The following is a 20919-nucleotide window of genomic DNA, read 5'->3' as shown; positions in this document are numbered from 1 at the left end:
AGTTGTGGTGCCATGCACAGACTGGACTGAAGGAGAAAAAATCAGTAGGAGAGGCCATTTAAGATAGGAAATATCTGATGGAAATCACATAAACATGTCAGAAAAACCTTTGGGAGTTGTTGGTGTGGGAGATAGGCTAAACAATCTCTAATATTTTCTCTTTTACATACACACATACCTACAGACACCTGCATTTATGGGTTGGTCACATAATCTCTGTGCCTCAGTCTTCTCATTCATTAAAAAAAACACAAACAGATAATAATAGAATGTTCTGAGGATTAAATGGGATGATCCATGAAAAGTGTCCGGCATGTAGTTAAGACTGTATAAACATTACTATCTCATTTTTTCCTAACATATCAATCCTTTTCCCCTGTTTTAATCACCGTCCCCTTCCCATTGTCAATTACTTTCATGTCACCAAAATTCCACTTGCAAATTTGGGGCCTAAAATATTCAAGAAGTTCCATAACTTTGATTCAGTTTAATACATTTTAACTGGCTCCCTCTTATCTTAGAATTTCCAGGCAAGGTGTACACATGCTCAGTTAGGTCCGACTCTTTGTAACCCCAGGGAGTGTATCCAGCCGGACTTCTCTGTCTGTGGAGTTTTCTAGGCAGGAATACTGGAGTGGGTTGCCATTTCCTACTCCAGGGGACCTTCCATACCCAGAGACTGAACTTGTATCTCCTGCATTACAAGAGGATCCTTTACCACTGAGCCACCTCCCAGACAATGTAGGAAATAATAAAAGCCATCATTTTCTTTCTCCTGTAGAAGGAAGCTAACCTTCGAAGTTAGGAAAAATAAGAAATACATAAGCTAATCAGTAAACTGCAATATGGAATATAATAAAGATAGTAAGAGAAGTTACGACCAAATGCAACATGGAAAAGCACTCTGATGGGAGTATGAAAACCCATGTAGGATCCAACAGTTAGTGGCCAAATTTCCTGGGGCAAGTTGCTAAAGCTTGGCTAGGCAGAGAGGTGTGATGGTTCAGCACTTTTGGCTAGACCTAAGTTAGGTGGATTCTTTTCTTTCAAGGAGCAGAAAAGAAAAGAATCCTTGGAAGAAAAGCTATGACCAACCTAGAAGGCATATTAAAAAGCAGAGACATTACTTTGCCAACAGAGGTCCATCTAGTCAAAACTATGGTTTTTCCAGTAGTCATGTATGGATGTGAGAGTTGGACCATAAAGAAAGCTGAGCACAGAAGAATTGATGCTTTTGGAGTGTGGTGTTGGAGAAGACTCTTGAGAGTCCCTTGGACAGCAAGGAGATCAAACCAGTCAATCCTAAAGGAGATCAGTCCTGAATATTCTTTGGAAGGACTGAAGCTGAAGCTGAAACTCCAATACTTGGGCCACCTGCGAAGAACTGACTCATTGGAAAAGACCCTGATGCTGGGAAAGATTGAAGGCGGGAGGAGAAGGGGACAACAGAGGATGAGATAGTTGGATGGCATTACCGACTCAATGGACATGAGTTTGAGCAAGCTCCGGGAGCTGGTGATGAACTGAGAAGCCTGGCATGCTACAGTCCATGGGGTCGCAAAGAGTCGGACACAGCTGAGCAACTGAACTGAACTGAAATGAACTGAGGTGGATTCTTGGGCTTCCCCAGTGGTTCAATGGTAAAGAATCTGCCCGCAATGCAGGAGACGCAAGAGACACGGGTTTGATCCCTAGGTTAGGAAGATCCCCTGGAGGAAGAAATGGCAACACACTCCAGTATTTTTGCTGGGCACATGCACACACATGCAGGTGAATTCTCATCTGACTCCACTACTTGCTCATTGTGTGACCTTGGACTTGATCTCTCTGCACCTCTGTGGTTTTCCTGACAGTAATTTCCACTTCCTACAGTTGCTATGCAGAACAAATGAATTAAAATACGTGAAGTTCTATATGTGAGACAATATAGAAGATTATCTCACACAAAGAAAGCACTCCATAAAAAGTGATCTGTTTTCAATATTTTTGAAATATCCCTTCCTACAAAATAAAGATAATTGTTATCATCAACCAATCTTATTAAGTTGTGAAATAACTCAAATGAAATAAGATAATTTATAGGAAAATATTTTGTCAATTGTTGAGAATATAATATACAAATATATAATGTTATCTGTAATACAAAATGAATATTGTTACCTAATATTGTTAGGTAACGATTCCTTCTCAGAGGGTCCTTCAGTTACCTTGTAATAAGAACTCTATTTGGAGCCCTTCCTAAATGCATCAGGCCTAGAATGCAATCGTTCGATCTACCTTGCTGAAATTCCAATCAATAAGAATTTGGGACCATATGGAAAAATGACAAAAAAGTGTTGTCAGATTTTTGTAAGAATCATTTGAATGGGTTGTCTTAACCAATGAACCTGTATGCATTGATGACCACATTTTTGAGATATTAGAGTAAATACAGGAAATTCAATCTCTTTTAAATGTTATCCACTTGGGATGTCTGTTGACATTTTGCAAAGCAAACCATAAATGTACTTAAACCGATGAGTAAAACATTAAAATTAAAAATCAGCCTATCTTTTCTCGGAGTTCCTTTTTCAAATGGCACAGAGAACTTTACACAAGCTCCAGGCACCTCTGCATTTAATTCCTAGGGGCAATGGTATTCATCAGTGCATTAGGCAGCCTGGTCAGGCACTGCTGAGTCAACCCCATTCTGGGACTTGCCTTCCTTGCGAAAGCAGCACAGGCCTTGAGATGTCATTATTCCCACGTTATGATAAGGCACTCACTTATGCTGCTTTACAGGAGAAAGAACCAAAGTTTAAAGAGCCAGAGCCACTGATTTATATTACACTACTGTAACACTCTTAAATAGAATCTCATTTTAAAAGACAGGACCTGGAAGAGAAAGAGCTTTACTGGCTTAATCCACGATCATGGAATTGATGGTCATTTAAAAATATTTCTTTTCTTTTCTCTTTTTACCATCAGGAGCTTCATTTTCATTAGAAATTGCAATCTTGGTACTGAGGAAGCACCAGTTTATTCGTGGCACAAAGCAGGAAGGTGATCTTTTCTTAACGGGAGAATGACTGGAAGTCGCTGGTATGATAATGTTCACAGGCCAGTATTTCGTAGCCCGACATGTTTACTAAACACAGCTGCAGCAGTGATGACCAAAGGTATGAGTGCGTAAGGTATGAATATCTTACTTGAATTAATGGCTGCAAACTAGCTTATTTGGGGGAAATGGACACTTTCTCAAAATCTTCAAAGTGCCCTGGAAAACATGAATCTTAGGTGTGTTTTGATTAACTTAAGCAGAAAATTGTAGTTTTTACAATTTGGCATGACTAATGAAAGAAATCTATAATAGCAAAGCTTAGGGCTTATAAAGTGCTTCTTGCTGGGGGAATCTTAAAATCATAAATAGTAACTTTTTTACTCTTTTATAAGAAAACTGGTACAAGTAATGTAGACCTTTTCTCAAGGTCTCAGAGAGCTTTAACAAAGCTAAAATGTGCCATCTTCACTCCTTGATTTATAAACTCCATAACCTTCACTTAAGAATTTATCCAAAGTAAATTCTGAGTGTCTACTTTACTAAATACTTCTTTTGTTGACCAGGAAAATGGAACTTTTGTTTCTAGAGTCGTTTGCCAGAGGTGATGCTGATTCATAGAACTGAAACTAAAGATGACATGTGAAGTATCAGGGGCAGCAACTGGATACAATTTTAAGTTAGAAAAACTGCTGGCTTTAGCAAGAGAACTAGGGTTAGAAACAGCAGTCTATGTCTGACGCAGGATACAGCATGCTTGGGGCTGGTGCATGGGGATGACCCACAGAGATGTTATGGGGAGGGAGGTGGGAGGGGGGGTTCATGTTTGGGAACGCATGTAAGAATTAAAGATTTTAAAATTAAAAAAATAAAAAACTAAAAAAAAATAAAAATAAATAAAAAAAAAAGAAAAGAAACAGCACTCCTTCCATCGCAATGCTGTTATCACTTTTTACAATAAAGATCGCCCTCTCCTCTGCCCCAAACCACACCCAGAAAACACACCCAGTCAGTCTCTGAACATCTGTTCACCTCTCCCTTTCCCGTCTTGTTTCTGGGATGGCCACCCTTGACAAGACAGCTTTCAAATAGCTGCGAGAGGCCTAGAAACTTTTTAAATACATAAATAAGCTTTAAGAAGTAATTCACAAATAATTGACATTTGACCGTGGAACTCTGAGGCATATATTAAGATATGCCCATATGCCCACAGGCTTCCCTGTTGGATCAGCGGTAAAGAGTCTGCCTACAGTGCAGGCGACACAGGTTCGATCCCTGGGTCAGGAAGATCCCATGGAGAAGGAAATGGCAACCTGTTCCAGTATTCTTGCCTGGAGAATCCCATGGACAGAGGAGCCTGACAGGCTACAGTCCACAGGGTCGCAAAGAGTCGGATGCAACGGAAGCAATTCAGCACGCACGCATATGCCCACAGGCTCAAACACTCTGTGCCTGAACTCAGCACCTACTCTGTAGAGTCCAGTTATCAGCTTTTCAGGATACAAGCAAGAGATGAACAAGAGGGAACCAAACAAGAAGAAACGAAACCCCTTGAGGGTTGACAGTATAGACACAGATCTGGAATGACTGAATCTTCACAAGTGACACCCCCAGACCAGTGGTATCAAGTAGTCATTCTGTATCCAGCATGTGGGAATTCAGCTCACCTGGACCTTGCATAGCTAAGGACAATCTTTCAAAAATGATGGAAGAAATATTTAGAAACAAGGCATGGTTCCATACTAGGAAGGACAGATGCTCAAATGGTCAGAAAGCTGCATAATCAACTGTACATGTGTAAATGCGCGCATGCTAATTATCACCATCTCTAGTGAGTCTCTTCTATTGTTTCACTAAAACTACATTAGTTGGAGGACTACTTCCAAAATGGGCTTCCCAGGTGGCGCAGTGGTAAAGAATCCCCTGCTAGTGCAGAAGACCAAGAGTTGTGAGTTCGATGCCTGGGTTGGGAAAATTCCCTGGAGTAGGAAATGGCAACTCACTCTTGTATTCTTTCCTGGAAAACTCCATGGACAGAGGAGTCTGGTAGGCTACAGTTCATGGGGTTACAAGAGCCAGACATGACTGAGCAACTGAGTACACACAAACACAACTTCCAAATGACTGTGAACGTGTGTTTTTCTATACATTTGGCTATGTAAATTTTACCCAGTTTAATGCCAAACAGTATTTAACATCAGGTTACACGTTTAACCTCTGGAGGCAAATAACTGAACACAATTACCAGCATAATACAATAACCATTCACAAACAATCCACCTTATACAACACCCTGGGTAACCATGAATCCAGTCCCTGGAATCAAGAAGCAATATGCCAAAAATGATTCAAACAGCCTTCAGCTAGTAAAAGGACAAATAATGTGTAGAATGCCCACATGACTGTAATATGTCCAATGAATGTAGTATGCCCAGTGAGATATTGCTTAGCAGTAAAAAGGAATAAACTACTGATAACACTCAACAACATAACAAAGATCAAATTCCCTATGCTAAGTGCAAAACACACACACACACACACACACACACACACATACACACACACACACGAGCTACCTACTTATGATTCCATTTATATGTCTGGAAAAAGCAAAACTGTAGGCATGAAAATAGAGCAGCAGTTTCCAGAATTTAAGTTTATGAGGGAGTTGACTACAAAGGGCAAAGGGTGACCGCAAAAGATAGCACAAAAGAATCTGGGAAGCGGGGTGATGAGAATGTTCTGTTTCCTGCTTGTAATGGTGAGTGTAGGACTCCACACATTTGTAAGTCTCTTAGACATGTATAACCCCCCAAAAGTGATTTTATTGATTTTGGTCCCACTCCCATTTTTTCTTGATGGGTCTGGCTAATGGTTTTTCAATTTTGTATATCTTTTCAAAGAACCAGCTTTAGTTTCATTGATCTTTTCTATTTTTTTAAGTCTATTTCATTTTTATTTTGCTCTAATCTTTATGATTTCTTTCTTTCTTCTAACTCTGGATTTTGTGTATCCTTTTTTCTCTGATTATTTAGGTGTAAGGTTATGGTGTTTATTTGATATCTTTCTTATTTCCTGAGGTAAGCTTGTATCACTATAAACTTCTTTTTAGAACTGCTTTTGCTGTGTCCCATAGATTCTGGATCGTCATGTTCTTGTCGTCATATCTCTAGGTCTTTTTGAATTTCATCTTGCTTCCTTCAGTGATCCGTTGGTTGGTTGGTTGGTAGCCTATTGTTTAGCCTTCATGTGTTTGTGTTTTTTGCAGTTTTTTTCTTGTAGCTGATTGAAAATTTCTAAGGAAACACAAAAGACCCTGCATAGCCAAAACAATCTTTACAAAGAACAGAGATGCAGGAATCATGCTCCCTGACTTCAGACTTACTACAGAGCCACAGTAATCAAGTCAGCATGGTACTGCAACGAAAAGAAACACATAGATCAATTGCTGTTGTTCAGTCACTAAGTCGTGTCTGACTCTTTGTGACCCCAGGGCCTGCAGCACACAAGGCTTCCCTGTCCTTCACTATTCCTGGAGTTTGCTCAAACTCATGTCCACTGAGTCAGTGATGTCATCTAACCATCTCATCCTCTGTCTCCCCCTTCTGCTCCAGGTCTCAATTTTTCCCAGCTTCAGGGCCTTTTCCAATGAGTTAGCTCTTCATATAAGGTGGCCAAAGTTTTGGAGCTTCAGCTTCAGCATCAGCCCTTTCAATGAATATTCAGAACTGATTTCCTTTAGGATTGACTGGTTTGCTCTTCTTGCAGTCCAAGGGACTCTCAGGAGTCTTCTCCAGAACCACAATTCGAAGCATCAGTTCTTTGGGGCTCAGCCTTCTTTGCGGCCCAACTCTCACATCTAAACATGACTATTGGAAAAACCATAACTTTAACTATACAGACCTTTGTCAGCAAAGTGATACCTCTGCTTTTTAATATGCTGTCCAGGTTGGTCACAGCTTTCCTTCCAGGGAGCAAGTGTCTTTTAATTTTGTGACTGCTGTCACCACCTGCAGTGATTTTGGAGCCCAAGAAAATAAAATCTGTTCCTGTTGCTACTTTTTCCCCATCTATTTGCAATGAAGTGATGGGATCAGATGCCATGATCCTAGTGTTCTGAATATTGAATTTCAAACCAGCTTTTTCACTCTCCTCTTTCACCCTCATCAAGAGGCTCTTTAGTTCCTTTTTGCTTTCTGCCATTAGAGTGGCATCACCTGAATATCAGAGGTTATTGATATTTCTCCCAGCAATCTGGATTCCAGCCTGTAATCACAGCCAGAAATTTCAAATGATGTACTCTGGGAGTTGGTAATGGACAAGGAAGCCTGGCATGCTGCAGTCCATGAGGTCACAAAGAGTTGGACACGACTGAGCAACTGAACTGACTGACTCTGCATATAAGTTAAATAAGCTGGGTAACAATATATAGTCTTGATGTACTCTTTCCCAATTTTTAACCAGTCCATTGTTCCTTGTCCAGTTATAACTGTTGCTTCCTAACCTACATACAGGTTTCTCAGGGTTTGATCCCCTGGAGAAGGGAATGGCTATCCACTCCAGTATTCTTGCCCAGAAAATTCCATGGACAGAGAAGCCTGGCTGACTATAGCCCATGGGGTCACAAAGAGCTGGACATGACTGAGAGACTAACACTTTCACATAGATCAATGGAACAGGATATAAAGTCCAGAAGTAAACTCACACACTTATGGTCAATTAATCTATGACAAGGAAGGAAGAATGAACAATGGAGAAAGGACAGACTGCTAAATACGTGGTGCTGGGAAAACTGGACAGCTACATATAAAAGAATGAAATTAGAACATACCATATACAAAAATAAACTCAAAATGGATCAAAGAGCTAAATGTACGAACGGATACTATAAACTCCTGGAGGAAAACATAGCAGAAATAAATCACAGCAATTTAAATTTAAACACAGAACAAAATAAATCACGTATTTTTGGGGGGTTCATCTTCTAAAGTAAAGGAAATAAAAGAAAAAATAAACAAACAAGACCTAATTAAACTGAAAAGTTTTTGCACAGCAAAGGAAACCATCAACAAGACATAAAGACAACTTACCGAACGGGAGAAAGCATCTGTAAATAATATGGCCAAAAGAGATTAATATCCAACATATATAAACAGCTCATACAACTCAACATCAAGAAAATAAACAACCCAATTCAAAAAATGGGAAGAAGAAATGAATAGACATTTCTCCAAAGAGGAAATGCAGAAGTTTAATAGGCACATGAATACATGCTCACCGTCTGCGAATCATCAGGGAAATGCAAACCAAAACCACCAGGAAACATCACCTCATGCCTGTCAAAATGCCTACCATCAAAAAGAACACAAGTAACAAATGTTGGCAAGAATATGGAGGAAAGGAAACCCTGTGCAATGTTGATGGGAATATAAACTGGTAGAGAAACTGTGGAAAATAGAAATGGAAGTTTCTCGAAAAACTTAAAATAGAATTACTATATGACCAAGCAATTCCATTTCTGGGTATAGGTCTGAAAAAAAAAAACCTAATTTGAAAAGATATATGCACCCCAGTGTTAATGTTGTAGTTGTTCAGTTGCCCAAGCGTGTCCAACTCTTTGTGACCCCTTGGACTGCAACACACCAGGCCTCCCTGTCCCTCACACCCACTTCTGAAAAGCCATGAGCATCTCTAAGACGGAAACCTTCCAGAATTCCCGTTCTTCTCCCTAACTTCTACCATACTTGAGAATCATGGTGAACATAATGTGCTTTCCGTGTACGAGGATGCTATATACTTGTCATGGAATAAGGACTCCATAAAAACGTGTTCAATGAATAGACGCTGACAGTGTTAGTTACTGTTAGTTGCGTCTGACTCTTTGCAACCCCATGGACTGTAGCCCACCAGCCTCCTTTGCCCATGGAATTCTCCAGGCAAAAATACTGGAGTGGGTGCCATTTCCTTCTCCAGGGGCTCTCCCTGACCCAGGGATCCAACCCGGGTCTCCCACATTGCAGGCAGACTCCTTACCATCTGAGCCACCGGGAAGCCCAAATGCTGACAAAACACTATTTCAAATCTTGTGCTCTCTCCTCACCACCTCCAAGGTGTAAGATTTGAGGGGGAGCTGAGTCAAGTTTCTAGAAATTACTGTGTCAACGTAGACATCTATGAAACAAAGTCACATCACTATTTCCCTGCTTTCTCTTTAGAGGATCTCAGAGCACTATACCAACCTCAATTTTCTTCAGTGATATTTTTCCCTTCAATGCATGCCACAGTACATTCCACATGTTCAGACCACATGCAAAGCGTGAATACCCTTTACTGGTGGCTGTAAAAGGCCGTTAAATCAGACTGGATATAAGTTCCAGTAACAACCTACTACTCCCGGGTCTTGTTTTTTCTTCGAGGATTTGGTTTTTCTTCTCCTGGGTCCTGTTCGCGCTCTAAGCGCTCACCTGTGCCGCAGGAAGCCCTGACTTTAAATGGCACCCCTGAAATGCAGGAGACCCAGCTTCGACCCCGGGGTTCAGTAAGATCCCCTGGGGAAGGGAATGGCACACCACTCCAGTATTCTTGCCTGAAGAATCCCCATGGACAGAGAAACCTGGCGGGCTACAGTCCATGGGATCGCACACAATCGGACACGACTGAGCGACTAACACACACACACAGCGGGCAGTGCGCCCCACACCCGCTCCTCCACGCCCCGTCTTCTCACCCCCTCCCCCCCATGCTACTAAGTAGATCTAATGCTGTTTGATCTCATCTCCAATTCTTTGCGGTTTAGGGAGCTGTGCAGCCTTGTTTAGGGAGCTGTGCAGCCTTGATGTACAAGACAAATACACACTGTAGCTCTGGGCTTACAAAATCATCTATCATCACCCTGCCTTTGGACGTGACCAGTACATTGTGTGTTTCACAGAAATTAATCTGGTGTTTCGGAGGAGAAAGGCATTTCGGAATCAGTCTGCGTGCAGAACCCTTCCTGCAGACCCTGCAGACGCAGTTTCAACGCCTTTCGCCCCTGCTCAGCAAGTCTCAAACTTGACCTTCGAGAGGATTTCAAGGGTAATGCCTTCCTCCCTTTCCCCGGTAAGGCCTCCTTCTGGGAAGCAGCTGCCTGGTACCAGGACTCTGAGAACTGCACATCCAGGCGCTCGGACAAGGCGGGGGATCCAAAGGAGGCGCGGGTGGGAGTGGAGAAGGGACCGAATCGTGGGGGGCGGGGGAAAAGGGGGAGAGCTGGAGAGGATGGAGGGATGAGGAAGATTATCTGCATATGCATGAGGCGCCCGGCACTGCCCTCATCCCCCAGCAGCTGCCAGGGCGGGAGCGGAGGAGGGCGGGGGTGGAGAGCGGAAGAATGAGGCGGGGGAGGGGCGGCTAGAATAGCGTCTGAAGCCGACGCCTGTTTGGAGAACGGAAGAGGCGATTTGCATGGCGCCCGGTGATTGGCTGAGGGCGGAGGCTGGGCCTGAGAGGCGACTCCTGAATGGCTCAACGGACATATCGCAGGATTCGTTTGGCCGCGGAGAAGCCGTAGAGGACAAGGTCTGCGCAATATGAAGCCTGGCCGCGAGGGGGCGCGATGTCCCACCTTTGTTCTCGTGAAAGGCTCCTTTTCTTGCCGCTTCCCCCGCCCCCTGTCCGTGTCCCCACCCCCGCCACACACACAGACACGCAGAAAGTGCAGAGAAATCCTGTGATCCAGTCAACTGGCTCTGCCCCGTCTATTAAGAAAGATGAACACTCCTTTCTCTTCCATCTCCTTCATGGGAGACCACTTTTCATTTCAGATTATCACAGCAATAAATATTCTTCGAGGGATAAAAAAAAGGCACTCTGCCAAAAGATAAGAGAATATATATGAAGTGGGTGGGTTAAAGAGAAAGACAATGCATGTAGGCAGGGAAACAGGCACACGTATGTAAATATGCACATAATCACCCTAAGAACACAAAACATGAAGGGGGGTGCAGAGACATACAGGAGAGAATACACATCACTCACAAGATGCTCACAGGTTATACACACTCTCCCACACACCCACTAACCAACACACCACCACACACACACACACACACACGGACCTCAGAAAAGGCATCCCAGTGAATTTACATGCAGTGGAAAGACTGCCGATAAAATATGAGAAGAATTTAAATGGCTCACCCCCTCCCCCTCCTAAAAAAATACTCAAGCCGAACGGTTCTATTTGCATAATATTAATATACACAGGACGCTGGCAGGGGCGAAAAAAAAAAGGCTCCATTTGAGGCACACAGTAGAGAATGCGTGTATACACGCGTGCGCGCGCACGCACACGCCCGCGCAACTGTGGGCGGGACACACCCACAGCCTGTGTCCTCCGCCCACGGGCACAAGAAGACAGATGCCATCCACAGCGCTCAGTACAGTTTTCCAGAAAACACTAAACGCGAGAAAAACGTGAAGAAACCACCCTGCTCAGCCACGGAAACCCTATTAGTGAACCCACGTTTTCTAAATACACACACACACATACATACACACACACACATACACACACACACACACACACACACGCTTGTCAGAAGATTTGGGTTCAAAGAATAGTGGATGCACAATAGAGAACAGAGCTAGAGTATGTCATCAGGTTAAACAACACTTTGAAATTACTTCAGCCTCTGATGGCTTCCTGGGATGCTCCTGAAAAATCATATCCAAGAAAAACAAAACATTTTTATTTATTCTGCTTTTCCTTTTTTTCCCCTCCTATCCTTGTTTTTAAGACAGTATAGAAGAATCTCCCTTCCCCAAAGGAGGATCGCCCTCCCCTCACCCCCACCCCCATCCCCCCGTTTTTGTTTTGCGAGCTTTTGAGCTGTCCTGTTGATTTGCCAGGGAGGAAGGTGCTAGGGAGCGGTCTCCCAGGCAGACAGCACCACAAAAGGCATTATTACACATTCCAAATAACAAGGGCTGTCTATATATTTACAAATCTGTTCAAATATTTAACCTCTTAACTTGCTAAATATCCCCCTCTTCTCCCTTTTTCTCTCTTGTGCCCTCCTCTCTCCCCTTTTCCTCCCTCTATCCATTCCTTTACCTTTCTCTTTCTAAATAGGTTGGAGGCAAGAAGTGCCCTTCTGGGGTCCAAAATGCGGCCAGGGGTGCTGGGCTTAACCTGACCCTCTTTGAATGCCAATTTCATTTCCAGGAAATGGCTCCTTTGCCTGCCAAAAGACCGAGTTTGAACCACCAGAGCTACCTTTTTTTCCTAAAGGAGAAGCTTTCATGGTGCCTCTCAGGTTTTAAACTGCCTCCAAAGCCATCTCCTAAATAGGAGGGATTTTCCTGACCCTTTAGGAGTGCCAGTGCCTCCAATCCGGAATGTTTTCTCTACGCTGTACCTCCAACCCATCCAGGAACTAGTTAGTAGAGGGGAAACTTGCATAACCGAGAACCTTCTAAAGACAGCCAGGGAGTTTGGACAGTATTTGATGACCCAACCAAGGCCAGGGTTTGGGCACATGCCAATTGTAGGAACCAAATCAGAATGCCATCGTTGAGAATGTCTTAGTGCTCCAATCTTTGCTCGCAGGACTAATAAACTCACTCTGAAGGCCAATGTAAAGTTGTATAGCAGTGGGCCTTTAGAGCGTAATCCAGAACGGAAGGGTTCTCATTTTGATGCATAAAGGGAAAAGGAAAGTTGTGTATGAGCTCAGCAGGAAAGGAGGCATCCCCTGGGGCAGGGACTCTGCTCATGCGCACCCTCCAGGCAGGTGACCTGGGTAGACTTGCCTTTGAACGACCCACAAGCAACCTCACTCTAGAGCCTTCTGACTTCACCCAGAACCCTGCTATGTGATGCAATTTAAGGTTCCCTAAGGAGGCTTCCCTGTGCCACTCCAGGGTTTCCTTTTCATCGCAGCAAAGAATTGCGAGGAAAATCGGGTGCCTTTCAAGTAGACACCGAAAGGGACACTTTCTCTAGGCACGTTTCCTCTGGCCTCAAATAACTTTATGCATTTTGTTTGTTTGGGGGGTAATGGCAAAAAGTGACACTACAGTTTGGTAAGATAATGAGATGTATGTCTCCGTGTCAGATTTGCCCAGTTGACCACCTTCAAACGTCTATTCTCCTTTGAGGCGCCCTACCCACCAGTATGGCCAGAGATCACCTTAGACAAACCAGCCTTCACCTCGGACCCAGGCCCTCTGCAGACTCAAGTTGGGGATATTCGTCCGAGTGGTCCAAGAATTCCCCAAGTATCTCCCAGTCGCTGGCTCTCTCGATAAGCTGAAACGCGGCCGCCCGCGCGGTAATGACCTTTGCTCGCTGCTGTCGGGGCTGGCACGAAGCGCCAGGAGCGCTCAGGGACGCCCAAGCTTTGGACAATGGGAAGGCGGAGCGAGAGAGAAACTCAGGTATACATGTTTTAAAGAGATGTGCTGAAAACTTTTACAAATGCTAAATAAGAGGAGAAGGCTAAGTGAGTTGCTGTTTTTTCTTTTTTCTTAAGTATGTTTACTCTTTGTGCCACGCCAAACCTAGAGGAAAACGTTGGCACTGGCTTCTTATGCTATGTATACTGTAAGATGCCGTCTATTTGCATGATCATAAGATGGTCAGGACATTTCTCCCCTATTGCACAAATCCCTTAGGAAAACTGTGTTTGAGTTTCCCATTTTTACGCTGATCGGAAAAGATACTCACTCATCCAGAGACATTATCTAAATCTGCGAAAGAATGAGGGCTGCTTGTCATGCGTCCTTCGTCTCCACTAACGTGTGCCACCCGATTAGAAGCAATTTAAGCAATCAAGGCCGTTATGAGAAGGGGATGTTAAAAATAGGTTTTCTATAGCCTCAGCACTCTAATTCAGAAGAAAATCTAAAATTACATATGTATCATTTCTTTATATGAAATATATAATCCCAGTGTCGCCTGCTCGCTCTTTTTTCCCTCCGTAGTCCCTCCCCTGCCTTCCTTTAGGAAATTCGTAAAGTGTAAGGCTCCGATGGAGAGAAAGGACTAAGGTTCCTAAAAAAGTCTTTCTGAGACCAAACGAGAGGGTTTGTGGGGTGCTTGGCCCAGCCTTTCCTGGGGCTCCTCGCCGTGGTAGCGCCCATAATTGTGGATGCTCTCTGACTTTGAATCCGTGGAGGGAGAAAAAAATCCCTCAAATGTCCTGCCCAGACGGAAGGACCCCACTCCTGGAATCGAGTTGTAGAACCCAAGGCTCCGGGGGTTCGAGGGCTGGCGGATCGAGGGTTTGGGCTCTGCTCACTCGAGGCAAATCTGGCTAACTGCTGACAGGCACGTCCACCTTGGGCGTCCGGGGTGCAGAGAAAGGGCAAAGAGGATGTGTTGGGGGAAAGAAAAGCAGGTACATGCTTCCAAACGGAACGGGATAAGTAGAAAGAAAAAAAAAAAAAGTAAATGAAAACAAGAGATAGAGCGCAAAGCAATGTCCTCTGGCGGAAGCAAGAAAGCCGTCCCCCTTTCCCCGGGTCCCACCGGGTCGGGGCGCGTGGATGGAGGCCTGGACCCGGGGCCAAGGGCGGGCGTGCCTGACGCCAGAGCCTCTTCCCTAGGCACCGGGTCGGGCCCTCCCAGCCCTGGGATCCGAGAGGCAACTTCACCCTCCCCTGCTCTCCCCAGGACAGGGAGCAACGCGAAGCTGTCCCAACTTCCAGGAAGTGGAGGGCCAGTCCCCGCGCTTCCTGCGGGCGACGGTCCGGAGTCTTTGATCCCGTTGGTCACGCGGGCCCGAGTTCTCCGCAGCGAGTTGTACTCAAAGCCTGGAGCCCCAACCCTGAGATCCCTGGCAAGGGCGTGGAGGGCGGAGAGGGGTGGCACCCTGAGCCCAGCTCTGGGCCCAGGGTGGTGGGGCGCGTGGGGCTGGGGGCGCCCAGGGGATGGTCCCTGCACTTACAAGTGGACCCCAGCTTTCTGCAGGGCCTCCAGAGTGGGAGTGCATCACTGGCACTAACACCCTCCCGAACCCAGACTTCTGGAAGAAACTTCAGGTCCGAACAACACCACCTCTTCCCAACCGCTGAGGATAGACCATGAATGAAGTTGGGGACGACTCTTCTCAGAAGTGCCCCTGTTTTCCAAAACAATAGCAGTTCTAGAGGAGGCAACGATGCCCCCACGGGACAAGCTGAGAATCTACGTCTGGGTTTCTCTGAGTGTGAGCCCCAGACCAACAGCCACACCGGCAGAGGCAGAGATTAGGGCCCCCCTCCACCCACAGGCGACTCTGCACAGAAGGTTCTCATACACAGGAAATGTTGCAATATTAAAATCCTTCCTAATAGCACCTAATTTATTTCCTATTTGTTCTGCTTGTTGGTGTCTGATTCATGGACTGGAAACCATTTGATTTTTAGCAAATTGATCGATTTAATAATTCAAAAAGTATTTGTTTTCAACTAATCTTTCCTGGAAAGTGATGTCAAAATTGTTTCTTGATGTTAAAGCTTCATGAAAATTGCTTTGAAAATTCCTTGAAAAAATAAATAGACTCTATTTTTACACTACTGAATTAGAAATTGATGACATTTTAAAATGTATAGATATAGGAATATTTATACTAGAGAGGTTTTCTGATTTGACAAATATAGTTATAAGCATTTATTAATTTATTTCCTTATTTTGCTACATAATGCCCTAATATGTTGGGGTAGAAATCAGAGTAGATGTTATTGACAGGGAATGGTGCCCTTTCAAAAGTTAAATTTGTCCTTTAAATCTACTCTTTTCATAAAGCAGTTTGAAAGCTCAGTTTGAAAGCTGGATGAACTCAAGTCTTTAATTATGGAGATTGAACTAAATAATCTGCAGTTCAAACACTGTAGAGTTTATGAAATATTTTACTTAAATGTAACTTGTGGTTACATAATAGCAAAATATTAATACAAAATAAATATTTTATACAAATAGCCTATATTTAAACTGTCTACTCTATGCAATATTCTGTTTTAACAGTCTAAGAGAACTTTCTAACATGATCCATTCCCCTTAACGGTCTAAGGGACCATGAATGTACAGGAAGGATCATAAAGAATTTTACATATTTATCAATATATCTGCTTCCCAGGTGGCACAGTGGTAAAGAGTCCACCTCAAAGTAGGAGACACAGGTTTGACCCCTGGGTCGGGAAGATCTCCTGGAGTAGGAAATGGCAACCCACTCCAGTATTCTTGCTTGAAAAATTCTATGGACAGAGGAGCCTGGTGGGCTACAGTCCTTGGGGTCGCAAAGAGTTGGACACAACTGAGCGTGTGCACACATGCATCTATCTACTCTTCTGTAAATGAAGCTATATCTTCCACTAAATTCCCAAAGAGATCCATGATTGTAAAAAGTTTAAGAATAACTGATCTACCCTGGAAGCATTCATAAGCAAAAACACAGCCACCACCGTCATTGCATTTGCATTCCTTTGCATGTATGAAAGTGTTGCTTTTTATAGTCATTGAAGAGCACCAAATGTTATGTGAACTTCTAAAATAGCACTCCCTCTCACTGTGGAAACCATCCCGGGAATGATGTTATCTCTAAGACTTGTATGCCCCTAAAAAGAGCTTAAATCTTTCCTCTAGCTATTGAAGTTAGTGAATTAATACCTTTGATAACTTTACAGCAATCTCTGGAAGACAGCTAGTTTATTACAGCAATTATGAGAATCACAAACTACACAGAAACTACGGTCTCTAGAAAGTTCTCAAAGTTGTCTTTTTCTCCATCAATAATCTTTTTTCTCTTCCTCCTCTTCCCCCATCTCTCCTCTATTCCTAGCACCCAGTCCATACTTGGGCCCATTCTTCCAGGCTGACATGAGCTTATTTAATCTGAGCAACATTTTCAGGACTCATCAGCAGCAAATTACACCAATGAGTTTCTTTTTTTTGAATTTGACCCCAAGTCTACGAAATTAATTTCTGTGCCAACCATTACAAGACTTCCTTTGGAAATATCAGTGACTGCACAAGCCATAGACAGATCAAGTGTAGGTGCTCCATATTCTGAATGGGGTTGGGTTATGTTTTCAATTGGAACAAGGTATTAAGTGATTAAACTGTGCCAGAAGACACAGCACTTTTATCAAGCTCTTTTCTTTCCAAGCAGGCACAGAAATAGTCAATCTCTGGCCGGGAAAGTCTCTGAGGAAAACTTGGAATGCTTCAGGAAATCATGTTTGCAATTAAAGCACTGGCATTTTTGTCCTCATCACAGAATAAAGGCTGAATACCATTTTTGAAACTTTACCCCCCCCTTTTTTTTTATTTCAATAAGCTGCTTAAGATCCTCTTGCATTCATTGACAGGATTTTTGGCACCATTCTGCTACACTAGTTCACAACCATTTAATTGTCAAATGTTAACAGATTACAAGTGACTTAACAGAGGCACAGTCAGAATTCCAGACACCATTATCTTAAATCCTACCACCGCCAGATTCACACAAGACAGAAGATCAAATACCGATTTGGGCACCATGTTTTGCCTGCCTTTTTGTTGACAGAGGTAGAACGCTGGTATGTCTTCACCTTATTCCCATCACCTTACCTGGAACATAGCTCAGAGAATAAATGAAATTAGCAAATTTTAAGGAATAAATGTGCAGGCCAAGCTACCTAATGTCTATCTGACTACTTGGAACCATAGGAGAAGTGGCAGCTTTTTAGTGATTCCTATTATGGTTCCTGTATGGTAAGTGCTCTCAAATGAAAAATATAAAATGAACACAATAAAATACTAAATACATATCATAAATGTGAAATAAGATTGTTAAGCAGTTCATTATAAAATTCTTTTTAAAAGTCTTCCTACTGATGGAAATGAGGTAAGTAAAATCTAAACTTCCTTGGGAAGATCAGAAGGCAATAGCATCCGGCATTGTTCTTGGAGCTTGTGTGGATTATCTCAATCTCCCCGGAAAACCCTCTGAGACATGGACTATTATGACCATTTTACAGGCGAGGGAATTGAAACCGGTAAAGGCTAACTTACTGCTCAGCATTTGAGCATTATTTGATACAGATGATTGGTCTATGTTGGAGCCAAGATTCAAAATAGAGGCACTTTAATTCTAGAGACAGAGCTCTTAGCAATTAGACAATACCTTGTTGAAAGAAATATACAAACATGAAAACTACATAAATATTCAAAAATAGCAGATACTTGCTTCCAAGACTCCAAGGATCACACTTATCCTACTAATGGTAAGTAGGTAGATAGGTAAGTAGATAGATTGGCAGGAAGCATAGCATGGACTGGAGAGTCAGGTGAGCTGGGTCTACATCATTTTTTTTTTCCTGCTCCATCATGCAGCCTGCAGAATCTTTGTTGCCTGACCAGATTTTGAACTCTGGCCCTAGGCAGTGAAAATGCTGATTCTTAATCACTGGACTGCCAGGGAAATCCTATAATACTTTAAATTTTTAATCAAAGTAAAGCATATACCTGGTTCTACAAAACAGTACAGAATGACTTAAAATGAAAAGCCACAAGTCTCCTGCCCTAACTTACTCTACTTCCATTATAGTCCCCCATCAAGAGTCTCTTTAAATGTTTTAAACTGTTCCCAGTTGTTCTTTTTCTGATGATTACCACCATACTGTTAAACAATATGTTTATATAGCTATCATGGGAAATGCAGATATGGGTTACCTATACCACTTCCCATACGTTTCCCCATTTGTTTCTACATTGCCTTTTAAATTTGAAATAATAAATTTTCACATATATTTCTTGATACAAGCACCTCAGATAATATCCTTTGATTTCACACTTTAGCTCTCCTCCCGTCTTTCACTACCCAAAGAGAATTCTTTGTATTTTGCATTTCTCTTGCCAAAATGGATGACATTACCTTCTGCTTTATTGTTGTTTATAAACTTTTTATAAGTTAAATATATAAAATTCAAAATCAATAAAGTTTTTAAATCATTGTGAGTGTAAACATTATTAATTGTACAACCATAAGGATATTTCATCTTATTTTTGTTTATCTTGGAAGTTCTATTGTCTTTTTTTCTTCAATTATCTACTGCCTCCAAAAATTTTGCAGTATCTAAGATGGTATCGTATCTTTGGAATCTACTCTGTCTAAAACCTCCCTCCATAAGCCTCTCATTTTCTACTCCAATCTTGACAAATTTCTCTCCAAGTTTTCTGCACAATTGCCAGACTAAGGCTAAGCAATTCTTCCATTACTTTGTGGGCTGTAGCCAATGTTTTCCACATAGGATGTCAAGTCATTCTTTTTATACCACTCCTGTTTGCTCAAAGTAACCTCCTCATTTTACCCCTCTCATTTTGCTCAAGTAACCTCCTAAGCTTGAGAATGCAGGAGACAATTTTTCTGAGTCCTTTCCTGTCTGAAACTGTTCATTATTAATTAATGTATCAAATATGAGTTTGCATTTATTCATTGTTCTCAACATTGAGTGGATACTTTCATGGCCTTCTCATACTGTTCGTGGGGTTCTCAAGGCGAGAACACTGAAGTGGTTTGCCATTCCCTTCTCCAGTGGACCACATTTTGTCAGAACTCTCCACCATGACCCATCCATCTTGGTTGGCTCTACACAGCATGGCTCACAGTTTCACTGAGTTAGACAAGGCTGTGGTCCATGTGATTAGACTGAGACATTACTTTGCCAACAAAGGTCTGTCTAGTCAAGGCTATGGTTTTTCCAGTAGTTATATATGGATGTGAGAATTGGACTATAAAGAAAGCTGAGAGCCAAAGAACTGATGCTTTTGAATTGTGGTGTTGGAGAAGACTCTTGAGAGTCCCTTGGACTGCAAGGCGATCCAACCAGTCCATCCTAAAGGAAATCAGTCCTGAATAGTCATTGGAAGGACTGATGTTGAAGTTGAGACTCCAATACTTTGGCCACCTGATGCAAAGAGCTGACTCATTGGAAAAGATCCTAATGCTGGGAAAGATTGAAGGCAGGTGGAGAAGGGGACGACAGAGGATGAGATGGTTGAATGGCATCATTGACTAAATGGACACGAGTTTGGGTAAACTGCGGGAGCTGGTGATGGACAGGGAGGCCTGGTGTGCTGCTGTTCATGGGGTCGCAAAGAGTCGGACACGACTGAGTGACTGATCTGAACTGAACTGACTCATGGCCTTCAATTCTAGCTCCTGTCTTTCGTCTTTTTTCCTTTGTTTCTGAAATTCCTATTTTGGGGGAGTTGGTTTTTGAGATTAATTCTTTCTTCCTTGCATTTCCATTGTATTTTCCTACTTGCTTTACTTTCCTTTAAATTCACTTAATCTTGGGACTTCCCTGGTGGTCCAATGGTTAAGACTGCAAGCTTTCACTGCAGAGGTCATGGGTTTGATCCTGGTCAGGGAACCAAGATCCTATATACCATGCAGCCAAAAGACAAAAAATTCACTAATGTTCAACCAAATTTTTTTAGTCTGAAAATCACATTTTCAAATAATGAGACCATTCAGTTGATGCATAATTTCTTTTTCATAGCATCCAAATCTTTTTTATAGCATCTTGTTCTTATTTTATGGATGTATTATGTTTTCTAACCTTTCTGTGGTATGAATTAGAATGTTTAAGTTTTTGTGGCTGTTCTTCCGAGTTACCTGTTTCCTTCATAATACTGCCATTTCCCTGCCTGTTTCCCTTTTTTTTAATGACTGGTTTTCTTGGCCTTTTTCACTCATATTGCTGGCTTTTCTCAAGCAATTAGAGATACTTGTTTCTGTTTATAATTAGGAAATACTAAGATGGCTCACTGGTAGCTCTCTGAACACTTTAGGATCCTGTTTACTAGCAGCTCAATAGGTGAAATGTGATTGGAAAGCTGGCTACTCTGTGGAAACGCACACACCTGCCACAAT

This window comes from Capra hircus, chromosome 7 (assembly GCF_001704415.2).
Source record: "Capra hircus breed San Clemente chromosome 7, ASM170441v1, whole genome shotgun sequence".
Lineage (NCBI taxonomy): Eukaryota > Metazoa > Chordata > Mammalia > Artiodactyla > Bovidae > Capra > Capra hircus.
This window is presented reverse-complemented; position numbering follows the sequence as displayed.